Source organism: Ctenocephalides felis, unplaced genomic scaffold (assembly GCF_003426905.1).
Source record: "Ctenocephalides felis isolate EL2017-DRISC unplaced genomic scaffold, ASM342690v1 CF-g0.4_SCAFFOLD_01604, whole genome shotgun sequence".
NCBI classification, from domain to species: Eukaryota; Metazoa; Arthropoda; class Insecta; order Siphonaptera; family Pulicidae; genus Ctenocephalides; species Ctenocephalides felis.
The window spans coordinates 41776428-41792918 of record NW_020537758.1 but is presented as its reverse complement, the minus strand read 5'-3'; the positions used below and the strand labels follow the sequence as shown (position 1 = coordinate 41792918).

At 29.7% G+C, this 16491-nt stretch overlaps 1 long non-coding RNA gene across 1 annotated transcript; it reads right to left on the bottom strand.

The window, feature by feature from the left end:
* Positions 1-12025: 12025 nt before the first annotated feature.
* LOC113372132 lies at positions 12026-12368 on the bottom strand. The gene is made up of 3 exons (XR_003366721.1): positions 12309-12368; positions 12144-12248; positions 12026-12075 (listed from the first exon to the last, which is right to left on the bottom strand). It is a non-coding gene; the product is annotated as an uncharacterized LOC113372132 (long non-coding RNA).
* Positions 12369-16491: the final 4123 nt, after the last annotated feature.

The window sequence follows — 16491 nt, the reverse complement described above, 5'->3', positions numbered from 1 at the left end:
ATCTTTGCTAAATCGTGTAGTTATTCATACAATCTACTAAAGTATAGGCATTTGCAGTATTATTTTTATTATATTTTATTTTTAAAAAATCTGTCATTTACAATTGCAAATTGTTCGAGTTACACCAAATCCCTTATTACGAGAGGACATGACGCGAAAAGTTGATTAAGCCATGACGAACAAGAGTTCTAGTTATGAAATGAAATAATTTTCTTAAAAGACAATGTACTATTATAAATGCATTAAAGTGAAATTATTTTATGTTTTCAAAATATACATACGAAATACACAATTACACAAAAGCCCATTATAAGTAAGAGCATAATAAACAATTAATATTGGGAAAATTTTATGTTTGAAGATTGAACTATTATTTTAATTATTGAAAAAGTCTATTAATTGGCCCAAAGTATATTTTGCAGCTAAGGAAACTAATTATAATGAGCTTTTGTGAAAATTATATACCATTCAACAATTTCTGTATCATTGAGCATTTTATATTCTTGATAGATTTTAAATGTGCAAATTAAATATATTTGCTTTTTATACTACAATGTGCTAGTTATTGAATTCTTTTGAATTGTAACACATATTACAAGTATTTATGATTCCATAAAAAATACTTGTATTTTAGGAAATAAGTATTTGCACAGAGCAGTCACAGAAGAAACTCTTAGTAATTGATCAATAGAATAGAGAGGCTTCATTATTTTCTTTCGAAAATAATGAAGCCTCTCTATTCTATTGATTGAATAAATTTGCTCAAACATTATTATTCATACTTGTTTACCAACTATTGTCATTAGAAGTAACATATATGAATTTTTATTACCACGCAGTCACATATGTTACATGACAAAGTATTCAACGTGACGCGATTTAATGATTATTGAATCTTACAAAAGACAAGAAAATGCATATGTGCAGAAAAACCTACGAGTTCCGCTAATATGCGTCATTTGTCTAAGAAATGTTAATAAAACAATTTGTTTAAAAAGGTAGCAAAAATAGAATCTTTTACTCTAATCTGAAATTCGAATTTCAAGTCAATTGATATTCAGTTTGAAATTAACATAGTGTAATGCATCGTATCAAGGATAATTTATATCGACTTGGTCTTGTTTATTATTTTAAAGACATTGACAAATGCATTAAAATAATTCAAAAGCTCTCTATACAGAAAAAAGATCAACAATTTTTTTTTTAAATATCTCTATTTGAGAACTTACAAAATTTGGTAATAGCGTGGTATTGACCACATTTGTCTATCGAATTACTTAAACATATTTCTTTTGCCACACGTTATTTTATTTGCAGAATTTTTTTTCTATAAAAACTTTGTAACAATATGAAAGATTACCGTCAAATGTTTAACAAACTATCTTTTGATTTTCCTGTATTCTCTTTACGAATTCACATATTTCTCAAGTATCTTAGCGCCCCCCCCCCCTTACAATTATTAACTATTTGAACAGTTTATCATCAAAATTATTGTTTTTAAATTTTTTTTGATAAATCTGGATTTAGACACAAATAATTTGATATAATTGCATAAAATATAATGATTCTTATTTATAAGATTATCATCAAGGCGATTTGCGGGTGCTCAAAATCAAATTGTAGTGCCTTCTATCGCTGTCGTACTTCCAAACTATTTTTAAATTCTTATTTTCAATCTAAACTTTTTTGGACATCCAAAAATTTCAGTATGTTTATTATTGTTTGCAAGAATATTTTTAAATTTTTATTTATTTCTAATGTATGTGTAAAATTAATATTTGGGTTTTGAAACATTTTACTTATTTATTTAGGGGATTTTATGCGATTTATTTTATTGACCAAATCATACAAAGCAAAAAAGATCTGATCTGTCATTATTAAATATAACACTAGTTCTTCATGTTGGATTATTTTAATTTAATTTTTCAGTATTTAAAATATCTAAAATTACACCGTAAACTTCTCCTTGTTTGTTGTTTTAAAGTTAAATTTAAAAAATATTGTCCAAGATTAGTAAAAGATGCAAAGAAATTATATTTTTTTAATGATATAAAAAAAACTATATTATTAATTTCATATCCAAATCTCGTTTTAGCGCCCCCTAATGCGTGCGCTCGCATTTTTTGCGGCCTTGCCTAAGTCCAATGCTTATTATCTTATTAAAATCCCAAAAAATGATGGCAATCAGTGACCATATAATAGAGAACACTATCAGAATGATAATTATGAATCAATAAAGACTAGGAAATTTATTTATTAACAGGGTTATAGATGAATTGTAGAGTTCATGAAGTTGATCATAACCGATATATTGAAACCCCTACAATTTTGATTAAATCAATGATTACCAATCAGTGACTACCAATTACCAATGCTATTAATATCGCAAAAAAGTGCCAATAGAAACAGATGAAAAATGGTCCAAGAAATTAAAGAGTTTTTAATAGGAATAAAATAATATTTAATAAATAGAATTAATATACACATGCAACGTTGTGATTATCCTGAAATAAATAGGTTGGAATTTCTCGATAGTAATGGTATTATTGCTGATGTGAGGATACCAAATGCATAAATTAATGATTACCAATGTTTTTGGTATCGCAAAAAGTCCCAACAGAAATTAGATGGTCCGAGAAATTTAAGAGTTTTCAATAGGAATAAAAAAAAATCCGCATTAGAATAGATAAAGTCGTAGTAATGTCTGAAATAATTCGGTTGGAATTTCTCGATGGTAAAGGGGTTATTGCTGATGTGATATAACAAATAATCGATCCATGCTTAAAGGGTATGGGCGTGTTTCCATACAGAATTGGCCCCACCCTGGTATTTAAATAATTTTGATGCCATTTCATAGGTATTTTTGAGAAAATCCGATATACCAAATTTCAAATCCGTAGCTCATCATTTGGCCGAGATATCAGTGAAAACATGTGAAAGTGGCCCCTTTTTTCAAACTCACTTTTTGTCGGAAATATGAGAGATATCAAAAAACTGTTAACGGCATTTTATTTATACTGATCTTGTCTATGTTGCTCATAACAAATAATGTGGAAAAATTATTTGTTAGTGCTAGAAAAAGTGAAAATAATTTTTTGTTTTGAATTTTCGGGTAGTGCGGTTGTTTGGACTAATTTTTAATTAGCATCATTAGAAAGGCTATTGAATTTTCTTTTAGTGTGCAAAATTTTGTTTTATTTCATATGGTAGAACACATTCAAAAGTAGAAAAAACCTGAGCAAGTACAAGCTCGCGCTCACATAGCACCCGTGTAAGTCGTCTCTCATTTGCAACGACTAGCAACAGCATTGCTCGCCGCGCGTCTTGATAAATTAAAACATTTTTAATAAAACACAAGATACATACATTTATATTTTGAATAATTATATATTCATATGTATATGTATAATAATAACTATATTTTTATATAATTAAATATATATTATTTATATATTGCACAAGTATATTATATGATTTAATCATCATTAATAATTTATTGATTAATTACTACGTATTAATTAATTATTAATTATTATTTATTAAGTATAAATATTAATTATTAATACCACTAAATAAATAAAAAATAGATTGATAAAAAATATACATAATAATAGTATATCGGTATAGGATTACTATTCATGCTACAGCAATGTATACAAATGCAAGTATGGTATACTAACTTAGTCATGAATATATTGAATATTATCTTGAAGTTTTTTTTTGTAGGGTGGGGCCAATTCTGTATGGAAACACGCCCATACCCTTTGGTGTGTTCAAGTGCATAGTTACATTTTTATCCTCATAGCTACAGTTAAGACTTCTCTGGTTTATAAGGCATTATATTTTAATGTAAGAACAGTTGAGGTAATAAGTTGTCTTAGTCACTTGGCTACTTCATATCAAAGAGTATCTTAGTCACTTGGCTGCTTTGGGTGCGTCCAATCCATCACATGATCGATTTTTAGGCATTTTTGGACTCCCCCTTTCCTTTAGTTATACGTCGTGAAATTTGAAATTACCCCTCCTCTACCAAACATCACGTGTATTTTTAGTTACAAAAATTTTTTGAAAGAAGTTGCCGAATTTATGAAAAAATCGTGTTTTTTTTTGAAAATGTTTGAATTTTTTTTAAATTCAGGTAAAAAATAAATACACGTGATATTTTACTAGGCTCCCTTCCCCACGTGATTTCTCGTAATTTTTTGTATAACCCCCCCTCCCCCCTGAAACTCCTAAGTGATTCATGGACGCCCGTTTTGCTGCTGAAGTGGTTGGAGTTGAGTCTGATATAAAATCATCATTTTTCGCGAATATGGAATCCGTTTCTTTTGCTCGATGTTGCGAATAGGATTGAAATTGTTATCGAAGTAGAATTGACGTTTCGACACGGTTCTGTGCGCCAAGGTCAGTGCACAAAGCGAGAATTCGCGAGCAATAATAAAAGGAACAACTCAGAAGAATTATACCGAACACAATGTACAATGAACATTCGCGCCAAGTGACAACTTTTGATGTCATTGTTTTATAAACCAGTCGTGTTCCCTCATGCAAAAAACGAACAATATAGCAGACAACATTCGAGAATTGTTTACGATCAAATGTTACTTTTAAGAACTACATGGATATATTATACCGCGAAGTTTTGGATATAAAATTCTGGAGTTCCGCATCCAAAAGGCACCGATGGATTACTACATATTCCAATCTAAATCGTATTGCCACCTTATTGCATTGTATTGTAAGAATCTTATATTTATTTGCCTTTTAAGGGGCGTCCATTAATCAAGTGATCGATTTTTTGAGGATTTTTGGACCCCCCCCCTTGATTCTACCCCCTCCCCCACAAACATTACGTATATATTTTTAGTTGCGAGAAAATTTAGGTAACAAATAAATACACGTAATATCTTACTAGACCCCTCCACCCCACACGTGATATTTGGTAATTTTTTGTCAAACCCCCCTGCCTCCCAAAAACCTCACGGAATTAATGGACACCCCTTACTTTGACCAGATTTAAATACCCGTAATATATATGTAATATGAATATATGTAATAAGAATATATGTATACCTATGTAACCTAATCTGACAAAGCTATGGCAGAAATGAATTCTACGAAAAATATTATTTTCTGTTAAAATATCTAAATAAAATCACATCGTCAATATTCTCATTCATATTTAATAAATTACATAATAAATATATTCACTAGTATCCATTTGTAAGTTCACCAGCTATGTATCACATACTGAATAGATGTGCACAAAAAATCTCGATTAATTCGAGTAATTAAGCCATAACGTATTATTAATGGTTATAATTAAAAATGGAACCACACAAAACACATTATGTCAAATGAATTATCACTCATATTCTGTTCATTGCGATTTCTGAAGGTCGGTAATATTTTTTTATTGCGATTAGGAATATAATTACTATTAAAAGTATCCAATAGAATGATGCGCAAAAAAGCTGGTTTTTAAATGTCCGGTTGGCTAAAGACTTCATATTTTATGTATACATACATACTATATTACTATATACATACTATAGTATGTTTATATTATATAATAAAAATATTTAGTGCCCAAAACCAGATGTATAAGAGTACGAAAAAATATATTTATCTTTCTTAATAGTTTTCTAGATAGAAAACCTATCTTCAATCATGCATGAATGTTAAATAAGTAAATGCTTATTTTTATCGTTTGCTAATTTTTTTCTCTAATGCAAGATTTCTCATCCGCAAATTTAAGAAAATATGATATCTATGAAATCAAAATCTATGAAGAAGCGATTACTTTAGATCATTTAATCTAAAGTAATCGCTTCTTTCATATATATTATTTAAAGCATTTTTTTTCCTTGAAATGAAGAGAATCAGTGATGAACGGATCCGGGTCCAGCGCGGTTCCGGTTCTGGAACCGGTTCCCAAATTTTGGGAACCGGCGACGGTTCCATGTTTTTTTGTATCATTTAGTCACCTACAACATTTTATTTTTATTATAATTCCAATTAATTTTAACTCAACATTTCAAATATTCAAATTTAATAACTCAAGACATTATTTATTTCCATTTCAAAGCCTAATTTCGATTCAAAATTAATTAACTTATTCGAATTAAGAAGTTAAATCTATTATTACTTTCGCGAAGGAATACTTTGTTTTAGCCAGAAAATCTGACTGGATAATATTATGCTAATAAGTCGTTCTGTATTGTTACAGACCACATTTGCCGTGTCATTTTGCCCTTAAGCAGGACTTCTTCATTTCATTAGACATATGCACATCAAATTATCATATATTTTATAAATAATATTAGTAACAAATTTCTATGGGTTCCATACCAATGTTTATTTGTTTGACTGCGACGCGGCGCTCACGCGCTTAGATATTTTGGTCCTGCGCAGCTAACGTATTGCGATTGATTTTTAAAAAGTTCAAAATATTTATTAAATCTAATCATTCAAAAAGGTAATTTTATCAAAAGATTTACGTTCTCAAAAATCTGTTTTTCAAAGTTAAAAAAAATCTTTTTTTAAAAAAATAATTTTAGGTACGGGAAGTTCCAGCAATTTGCCTTAAGGCACGATGCCATGCACTACTAGTTTACCTTTCACTTTCTAACAAAGTCAGCTGTTCCGCCGAACGTAGAATCCTGAGAATTATCAGAAAAGTGCATAATTGTGTTCATTCAAAACCTTTTCTTAAAAAAATCTAAATCGATTTTGAATAATACTATTCGAAAAATTTGGGAATGTACTGATTAGTTTTGGCAAAGATCGGACGGGTATTTTCTTCGTAATCAACCGTTAAAATATTTTTATTTACGATTTTAATTAAATCTACAACGATTTTTACCAATAATAATAAATTATAAATAAGTACATTTCAGTTTAATATTCAAAATATTAAATTCTGCTTCAATAAAACGTGTAAAACAATACGCGACTTATCAAACAGATGCGACGATTGAAAGAGCCTTTATATATACGAGCAATTATTTATATTATTTCATATTGTAATGACAATCCTGTCGATTGTTTAATTTTAATAATTATTTTAATAAAAAATTTAAATTGATACTTGTTTCCCGATTTTTATGAAATTTGCTTGATTTATTCTCGATTGATCCGCATGAAGAAAAATATGAATTCATTAAATTGATATACAGTCCCTGAAACAAATGTTTATTATCTAAATTAGATAATATCATACAAATCAATTCGCTCACGTGAATTTTTCAAAATTCTATACTGTTAAGTAAAATAATAACATTTTATAATTGTTAAATATTTTAGTATGAAATATTTTAAAATATGTAGCTTTTCACTTCCGAGAAATTAAACATTGTTATATGTATTAGTCTAAATTTTTTCATTGCGAGCCATCAGTCTTTAGCCCATAGTTGATTTTAATGACTTCTCCAAGTTATTCTTTGACACTTGTTTTCAGAAAGACCGCCTACTATTTTCAATAGACAACACCCGACTACAAGAGCCGCATTTTATTTAATCCGTCTAAAATATTATTTCTGAAACTAAATATTTATCTATTTCAACAACATTTAAAACGATATAGAAGTTTATAAAAACACTTCTACTTTTAAAATTGTCACTTAAAAAAAATCAGTTTATGTAACATATATTAGTTTATGTTTCAAGTAAATATTATTTTATATATTTGTTATTTATTTATGAAACGCTATTATAAAATATGCAATATTTCAAAGTTAATTAGCAAACTCGAAGGAATTTTTGAAATTTGTTGTTTTACGATTTATGAGTCGATGTACAATCGCCAGGCTCTAAAAGTACGCTTCTGCTTTGAAATCTTTAGATATATATGTATCAGTACATTTACTAATATTATGATCATAAGGTCCACTTGCTCTCTGACTGCAAGAGTCGAATTACATAATGGGAAGAGCTTAGGTATAAAAATAAGATTAGCAAAGTATGAAATTTTTATATTTTTATGAAGTTAAAAATTCAGAAATTAAATTACTTTTTATGAAAAAATTAGAAGTTTTTAGAAATTAGAAAGTAGACGTTTTGTTGTAAAACTTTTAATAATATGTTTTTTTAATACTATATGCAGCCAGTTTTGTAAATTCTCCTGATCAAAAGAAACCGCCTCTTGCTCAGTGGCGCATTAAGCTTTCTGCCGACCTAGGCCCTATCCGTTCAGGCGCCCTTTTTAATAGACAAAATTTTACTTTTTTAATTAAACAATTTATTTTAAATTATTTAGATGTTGGGTAAGTTATAGTAATCTTAAATAGTAATTTCGGAGTTACGGAGCAAAGAGTGCAGAAAATAGAAATCGAGTTTTTGAGAGAACGGAGCATCCAATTTGAATGATCTAAAAAACATTCAATTTGTAATCATGGGGAGAAGTGGTAATTAGCTTTTGGCAAAGGCAAGTCCAGCCGTTTCGGAGATACCTAGCTAAATGTGCAAAAAATGGCGAACGAAATAAGCAATTTTGAAAAAAAAATTTTTTCGAAATTTTTTTTCAATTTTTTTTCAAAAATTTTTTTTTGTGTATATCGAAAATAATTCAAATTTTATTTTTAATTCTGACTAAAGTTTTAAATCTCACATACACTAAAGAATTATTAGATGCTTTTAAGAAGAATAATAATTATTGATTTTGAATTAGAGGTTGAAAAATACTACAATGCAAAGAGATAAAATATATTTTATCAAAAACCAAACTCTTCGCGTTGTAGTATTTATAGTATTTTTCAACTAATTCAAAATTAATAATTATTGACAATATTCTTTCTGAAAGCATCTAATAATTCTTTATGAAGTTCTGAAAAAAAAAATAACAATCACATATTAAAAAGCAAAGATTATTTTGCAAAAATTTTATTTTACGATATTTCGATATTAGTTAATTATCAGTGACATATATTGACATATTTATGTTTATTAATTAACATAATTATTTAAATATTTCAATTTTGATAATTATATGTGCTTAATTAGGATGCAACTTTTTTCCTCACCACCCATGGGGTAAAGTTGCCAGGCGCGTTTTTTTTAATGTGGTGTCGCCACAGAAATAGATACTTCTATTCATATTTACGTTTCTAACATTTCAGATGGAAATGGATATAGTGTAAATACTACTAAGTATCGATTTGTGCAGCCCTAATCCACTTAAACTAACTTACATACTAATTATACCTAACTGACCCGAATATATCGCGAAAAGAAGAATCCCCGCGAAATGACGTAATGTACCCAAAAATTACGGTTTTTAAAAATGAAAGAACCTCTCGTGGTAAAGAAAGTAATCAATATAAAATGTTTACTTTAGTATTTTAGCGGTGATTGTAAATTTATAAAAAAAAGAGCATTTACATGATGTACCCCCCAGATCCACCATGTAAACACTTGGAAAAAAGCTTCATAGGTTCCCAGCCTATGAAGTTTAAGGACAAATGACAATTAATTAATTATTGTAAAGAAGAGCGCGACAAATATAAGAGAGGTTTTTTCATGACGCCACCCTTTTGAGCTCTGAATAAAAGTACGCGAATAACCCCAAAAAAGGTACGGCCAAAGATTTTAATGTCAAAACGTCCCCTAACCTGATAATTACTAAATACTACTATAATAATAGAAAGTCTTATCTCACAGTTAATTTTCCTTTCGATTATGTCATATCATCCAATTCAGTTGTAGGCGGTAGTTCAGGTAGTAGTGGTGCTAGTTGGTTTTGAGTTGATATTTTCTGCCAATCTCGTGCAAGACCTAAAAAGAGGTAAACAAGAATTTCATTACATTTATTCGTATGGGTTGCAGAAGTAATTGTTGGTACCCACTTGTACATATCCTTTAATTCGGTAGCGATCTCTTGGTGGTTCGTGTATATCTTGGCAAAACATATAGACATACAATACGTCTTCTTTGAAAGACATCTGAAATGAAAAAAAAAACACAAATGCCCCTAAAAATAGGGACAAACAAATAAACGGGGCCCCGATTATATTAATAAAAGAATATATGGTCATAACTAATAATAAGATCAAATCAACAATAATATGATAAAAACCTTTAAATATGCATATCCTCCTAGAAGTTATTTGGAAGTCCTTGTGCTTTGTGGTGCGAAAAGCAATCAATTCTGTAACCCTGGAATAAAAAGAAAAAGATTTATACATATTACTTAGCAGTATGCCAATAATTTTAGTGTCTTGGTACATCAATTAGTCTGACCAATTTTCTCCTATGGGTTGTGGAAGTAGTTCTTGGTAATCACTTGGTAAGCAATTTTCTTGGAAAGACATCTGAAATGAGATAAAAAAAAATACAAATGCCCCTAATAGGGACAAACTTACAAACGGGGCCCCGGTTATATTAATAAAAGGATATATGGTTATAACTAAGGTCTAATTAACAATAATACGATAAAAACCTCTACATATGCATATCCTCCCTCCTGGCAGTTATTCGGAAGTCCTGGTGCTTTGTGGTGCGAAAAGAAATTAATTCTGCAACCCTGAAATAAAAAAAATATTTATACATATTAGTTAGCAGTATGCCAATGTTTTTTATGCCTTGATACATCAATTAGTCTGACCAATTTCTACTATGGGTTGTGGAAGTAGTTTTTGGTATTCACTTGGTAAGCAATTTTCTTGGAAAGACATCTGAAATGAGATAAAAAAACACAAGTGCCCCTAAAAATAGGGGCAAACATACAAACGGGGCCCCGGTAACAAAAATAAAAATATTATATACTTATATCTAACCAAGGACTAATTACTTAATATTAATTTATGAATACGAGAAAACCTGTAGGTATCCATATTGAGGTGGACCGGAAGGGTTAAGGGTACTCTTGTAAGAGTGTAAAGATTGCTATTTGGTATGTTTAACATCTCACTCCCCAATATGAAGGGTTTACCTTAGCGCCCTAATTCGACTCAACAAAACCTGCAGTTACCAGTGGAGATTTTAACTAACTACACAATTAAAACAGAATCTACTTACCAACTTATTGATTGTTACCGAGTTATGTTTACAGATCCGAGAGCTTGACCGCACTTATGTATAGTGATGCATTAAGCCTAAATTCGAATGTACTAACGATGGGGTAATGATAAAGCTAGAAATGATTAAAAATGTATAGAACGGCGTAATTACGCAGGGGAAAGCTTAAAATCGGAAAACTCGATCGGATTTTTCTAGATCGTGTTCTTTTTCCCTGGCACAACATCACAACCATCACTAATGCACTAACTTGTGTCCTCCGTATTGGATTGACCACCTGAGAGGACTGATACTAAAAAACGATCGCGACTCCGGACCTCATACGATAGGAGCCTTATAGGCAGGTGGGGATTTAGTTTAGAAACTCCTTGGAAATGATGTATGTAGTCTTTATCGCGACTCTGGACCACATACGACAGGAACCATATAGGCGGGCGGCGGATGTAGTTTGCACTAAAGGTTGTGCAACCCTTTGGAAACATTGCATGCTGTCGTTACAAAGACAGCAATCACTTTTTAAGTACCAGTCCTCTGAGGTAGTCAATCGAGTCGGAAGTACACAAGCCCTCGAGGCAGTTAGTGTATAGTGGTGCGTGTGTTGTTCCATGGGCGAAGAACACACAATCCAGAAAAAGTGAGGGTTCTCCGATTGTATGCGATCCCCTTTGTCATCACGCCGTATCATACACATCTATAATTTCAAGCTTTTTGATCAACCAAAACAATAGTATATCAGAATTTAGACTTAAGACATGACTACAAAAATACAGTCATATCTTGGCACCTACGACGAACACAACTAGGTAACATTAAATAAGTTAATAAGTATAGATTCTGTTTCATTCGTGTAGTTAGTTACGCACTCTACAGATAATTACCGGTTTTTATTAAAAGTCAAATTGGGGCGCCAAGGTAAACCCTGTATATTGGTAAACGCAATGCTAAGATGTACCAAGTAGCAGTCATTGCACCTCAAAAAGGGTACCTTCAACCTTTTTAATCCACCCAATCTCCTAGCAGTCCTGGTGCTTGCCGTCGCGGTGAGAAATTAATTCTGCAACCCTGAAATGAAAAGTGACTTGAAAGAAATGAAATAGACAATGACTTATAAATACTATGTGGTAGCCTACTCGTATTTATTCCAGTGCTCTGGTACATCATATCGGTACACATCTTCTCCTGTTCGTTGTTGTAGTATTAAACCTCCTGGTATCTTTAGTTGAGGCCCATTTACACTAAAATAAATATTAATTTTGTTATTTTTTTATATAATTTAGGGTTTTGTATCATCATACTTTTTTTAACTTCAAACAGTACGTCTTCAACATTTCTCCGTTTAGGAGACTTATTGTGCAATCACAAAAAATTTAAATTATTTATTTAAAATATGTTCATTGCATTACAGTAGAAAAATCAGTCAAAATAAAAACAAGTAATTTATTTAACAAAGTTGTTAGATTTTTAGACGAGTTATTTACATCCATGCTACTAATAAAATGATTCCAAAAAAATTAAACATTATACATAATTAAAATAATATAATAATACTAATTATAAATTAAAGTGTATGGGGTTGCGTTGCTTCTGGGAAAAACATCGCAAGGACCCATACACCGAATGAAAAAAAAAATATTAACGAAACGCGAATTACTAGAACCTGCCGTAGGGGGTAGGCGACAGGAACACATTTAAACGCGGAAATCGTTTCAAACGATATTAAAATTACGAATAAGTCCTCGCACGAACAAAAAAAAATTAAAATGTGGACGCAAATAACTCAAAATTATAATTTAACAAAATTATAAAAAATAATTAAAAATTGTCAATGTGATTGAATAAAAAAAAATCATGCACAATAAATCCCTAAAGCAATCCGCCACTGCGCAAAACACTGTATGAAATCTGAAACAAAAAAAATGTAGTCAATCGTAAATATTTGAAACATAAGATTTATATTAAAATTTAATATTATTTAATTATATTTAAATTTAATAATCTAAAGATTGCATTAAATTATTTATGTTAACTCAAAGGCTAAAATTAAATATTTTCACAACAATAAACACTAGGCGACACTTCAGCACAAATATATTGGATTAGAAAATGTAACGCAAATCGTTTAACATTAAAGAGACGAATTTTTACTTCAATTTATTTACATTCTTATAATTATAATTCAACAGAAAATCAAGTCAAATCGAATCAACCAAAATACAAGTTCCATGACACGTATTTGAAACTGAATGCACGAAATGATTACATAATACATAAATATTTTTTAAAAGACTTACCACTGACTGTAGTGTTCACCGAGAGGTCCAAATACAGAATGATTTTAGTTGTTATTACGCACTTCCTTTTATTGGGGTCAGAAAGGGACAAAACTATGAATTGTTACCAGATGATACTAAAATTCAAAAATTCAAAAATTGTTATCTAATTGAATAGTTTCGGGTTCGAAACCATAGAGGGTGCAATACGAAAAGTTTATTGTACCTCACAATCAGTCATGATTCAACCTTCGTGGCGAGATGGTCGAAATTAATACTGCTAATATTTGCATCTAGTTCTGTTTGATTCATATATTTGATTTGATTGTGAAGTATTATTTGTATTAAATACGTTTTTATTTGTATTTGCGTCTTTATAATTTGTGCGTTTTTATATATAATTGTAAAATAAAACTAGTGGTGCATGGCATCGTGCCTTAAGGCAAATTGCTGGAACTTTCCGTACCGTAATAGAATATTCGAGAAATTTTAAACGGTTTTCAAATATATTATTACAGACTTTCATTATTACAGTATTATATATATTTATTACAGTAACTTTCATTATTTTTGTTATATCTTGTTATATCTGAGCGAATTAAATGTAAATCATAAATCAATTTATCTGCAGAACATTAACAATCGTCATTTCTTTTCGAATTCAATTTCAAAAAAATAGTTGCCTAACAAATTTTTTTTGTATATCGAAAATAATTCAGATTTTATTTTTGATTCTGACTAAAGTTTTAAATCTCACTTATATACTTTATAAAATAGTTTCAACTTTGCAATTCAGTTTATATAATTACTATAAATATTAGACAATGTTACAGTATTCATAACATTTCGTTGCGTTACGAGAAGTTCCAGCAATTTGCCTTAAGACGCTCTTGATTAGAAAACGAATAACATTCTATTTCATAGAGAATTATCTAGATCAAGATCAATCCTTAAAATAAATTGCCGTGACAAAAAAAAATCGGAAAAATTTGCCGCCCCCCAAATTGTGCCACCCTAGGCCCGGGCCTCACGGGCCTATGGGGTAATCCAGCACTGCTCTTGCTATAGATATCGAAATCTTTAATTGAGAAACTAAAAACTAAAGAAACTAAAAATATGCTTCAAATTTATTGGTTTATGAAAAAATTTATAATTATTTATAAGTTATTATTATTTATAATTATTTATAAGTTATTTATAAGTTTAAGAAAATTACATATAACCTAATAATGAAAGCAGACTAAATATTATTCGAATATACAATTTCCAATTTGAGAATTGCATTCATGGCAAACAAATATATAACTAAATAGTAATGCACAATAAAGTATTAATTATAATTATATTAAAAAATTCAAAGAGTTACAAAAAAAATTTCAAGAACAAAAAGCGAGACACGTAGCTTGAAACGGATGTTTGTGACTGAATAGAAAAACTAGTGGGGTGTATGGCATCGTGCCTTAAGGCAAATTGCTGGAACTTCCCGTACCGTAAGGAAATGTTCGAGGAATACTGAATGTCTTCAAATAGATTATTATTAATATTGTAACATTGTCAAATATTTATAAGAATTATATAAACTGAATTGCAAGATTAAAATTATTTGTTTGAAGTATATTAGAACTATAGCCAGAATTAAAAGTAAAATCTGAATTATTTTCGATATATAAAAAAAAAATTTTTTTTGATAAAAAAATTGAAACAAAATGTTTTTTTTTCCAATTTCAATTATTTTGTTAAGACAAGCAGAATGTTCTTTGAATCATTTAAATCGGACGCTTAGTTCTCTCAAAAACTGCCATTTTTTACACATTTAGCTCCGTATCTTCGAAATGGCTGGGCCTGCCTTTGCCAAAAACTAATAAACACTTCTCCCAAATTACTAATTGAATGTTTTTTAGATCATTCAATTCGGATACTCCGTTCTCTCAAAAACTCGATTTCTATTTTCTGCACTCTTTGTTCCCTATCTCCGTAACGGCTGGACCTGCCTTTGCCAAAAACTAATCAGCTCTTTTCCCTATCAATAGGAATTGAATGTTTTTTGAACCATTCAAATCGGTTGATCCGTGCGCTCAAAAACATGACTGGAAATTTGTATCCATACATACATACACACACACACATCCATTTTTTTTGAGGCATGCCAAAATGTTCAGAAACCTTTAAAACGTCGAGAAATGTAAAAATTTTCAATTTCGATTTTCGGCCCATTACAATAACTTACAATAAGAAAAAAGTATCCGGACTTTTTTCCGGAGCGGTCTGGAATTTTCCGGAATCAATCCGAACTTTTCCGCGTTGGAACCGATCACGGTTCTTCCGGAACCGGGTCCTTTTTGGACTTTGGAACCGGTTCTTAAAAATGACGGTTCTTGACAGCTCTAAGAATCACTTTTCGTATAAATTTTATTGACTTCTGCCTAACCTATTGATAAATCTGAATTACTGGTTATTATTTTTTTGGAATAGGTAATTATTCAAATTTAAATTCTACTAATATAAAGCATCATTGTGATCCAGGAAAAACCCAGGAAAACTGTTTTCAATTTACGAACGTTATGGCAAATAATGAACACCAAACACCATAGTAATAATATGTAACAATTTTTATCTTAATTATATTTTTTAACATTTATTTATAAAGTTCTATGAAACGTGTCAAATCACAATTTGTATTATCAAAATGAATAGAACAGAAAACTAGTAATTTTCAGCAAAAAATATCACGTTTCGGAAACATAGCTACTATTAACAATATGTTGTTAATCGTATACTGCTTTATATTTTAAATTATATTTCCTGGAAATAGTTATTTATATTTTCAACAAGATTTCAAATTCATAACTAAATAGACTAAATAGATGCTATTGCTAATAGATATTGTTAATATATAATAAATGCATAATAAATTAGAAAATAATTGATTTAATAATTGAGTGTTTATTCAAATTTTATATGCATCTTTACAAATACTAATTTCAAATTACAAATACTTACAAACTACTTACAAATGATAATTAATATTTGAGATTTCGAATAAACATACTAGTGTACAAAAAACACTTTTTATAAGAACATATAATCATAATTAAATTAATTAGTTATTTATGCAATTAATAATAAAATCCCGGATATCATAAGCTGTTTTACCTTATCGTAAAAAATTTAGAAAAACTTTCATAAGCTTTCATACCAAGTTCCTCAA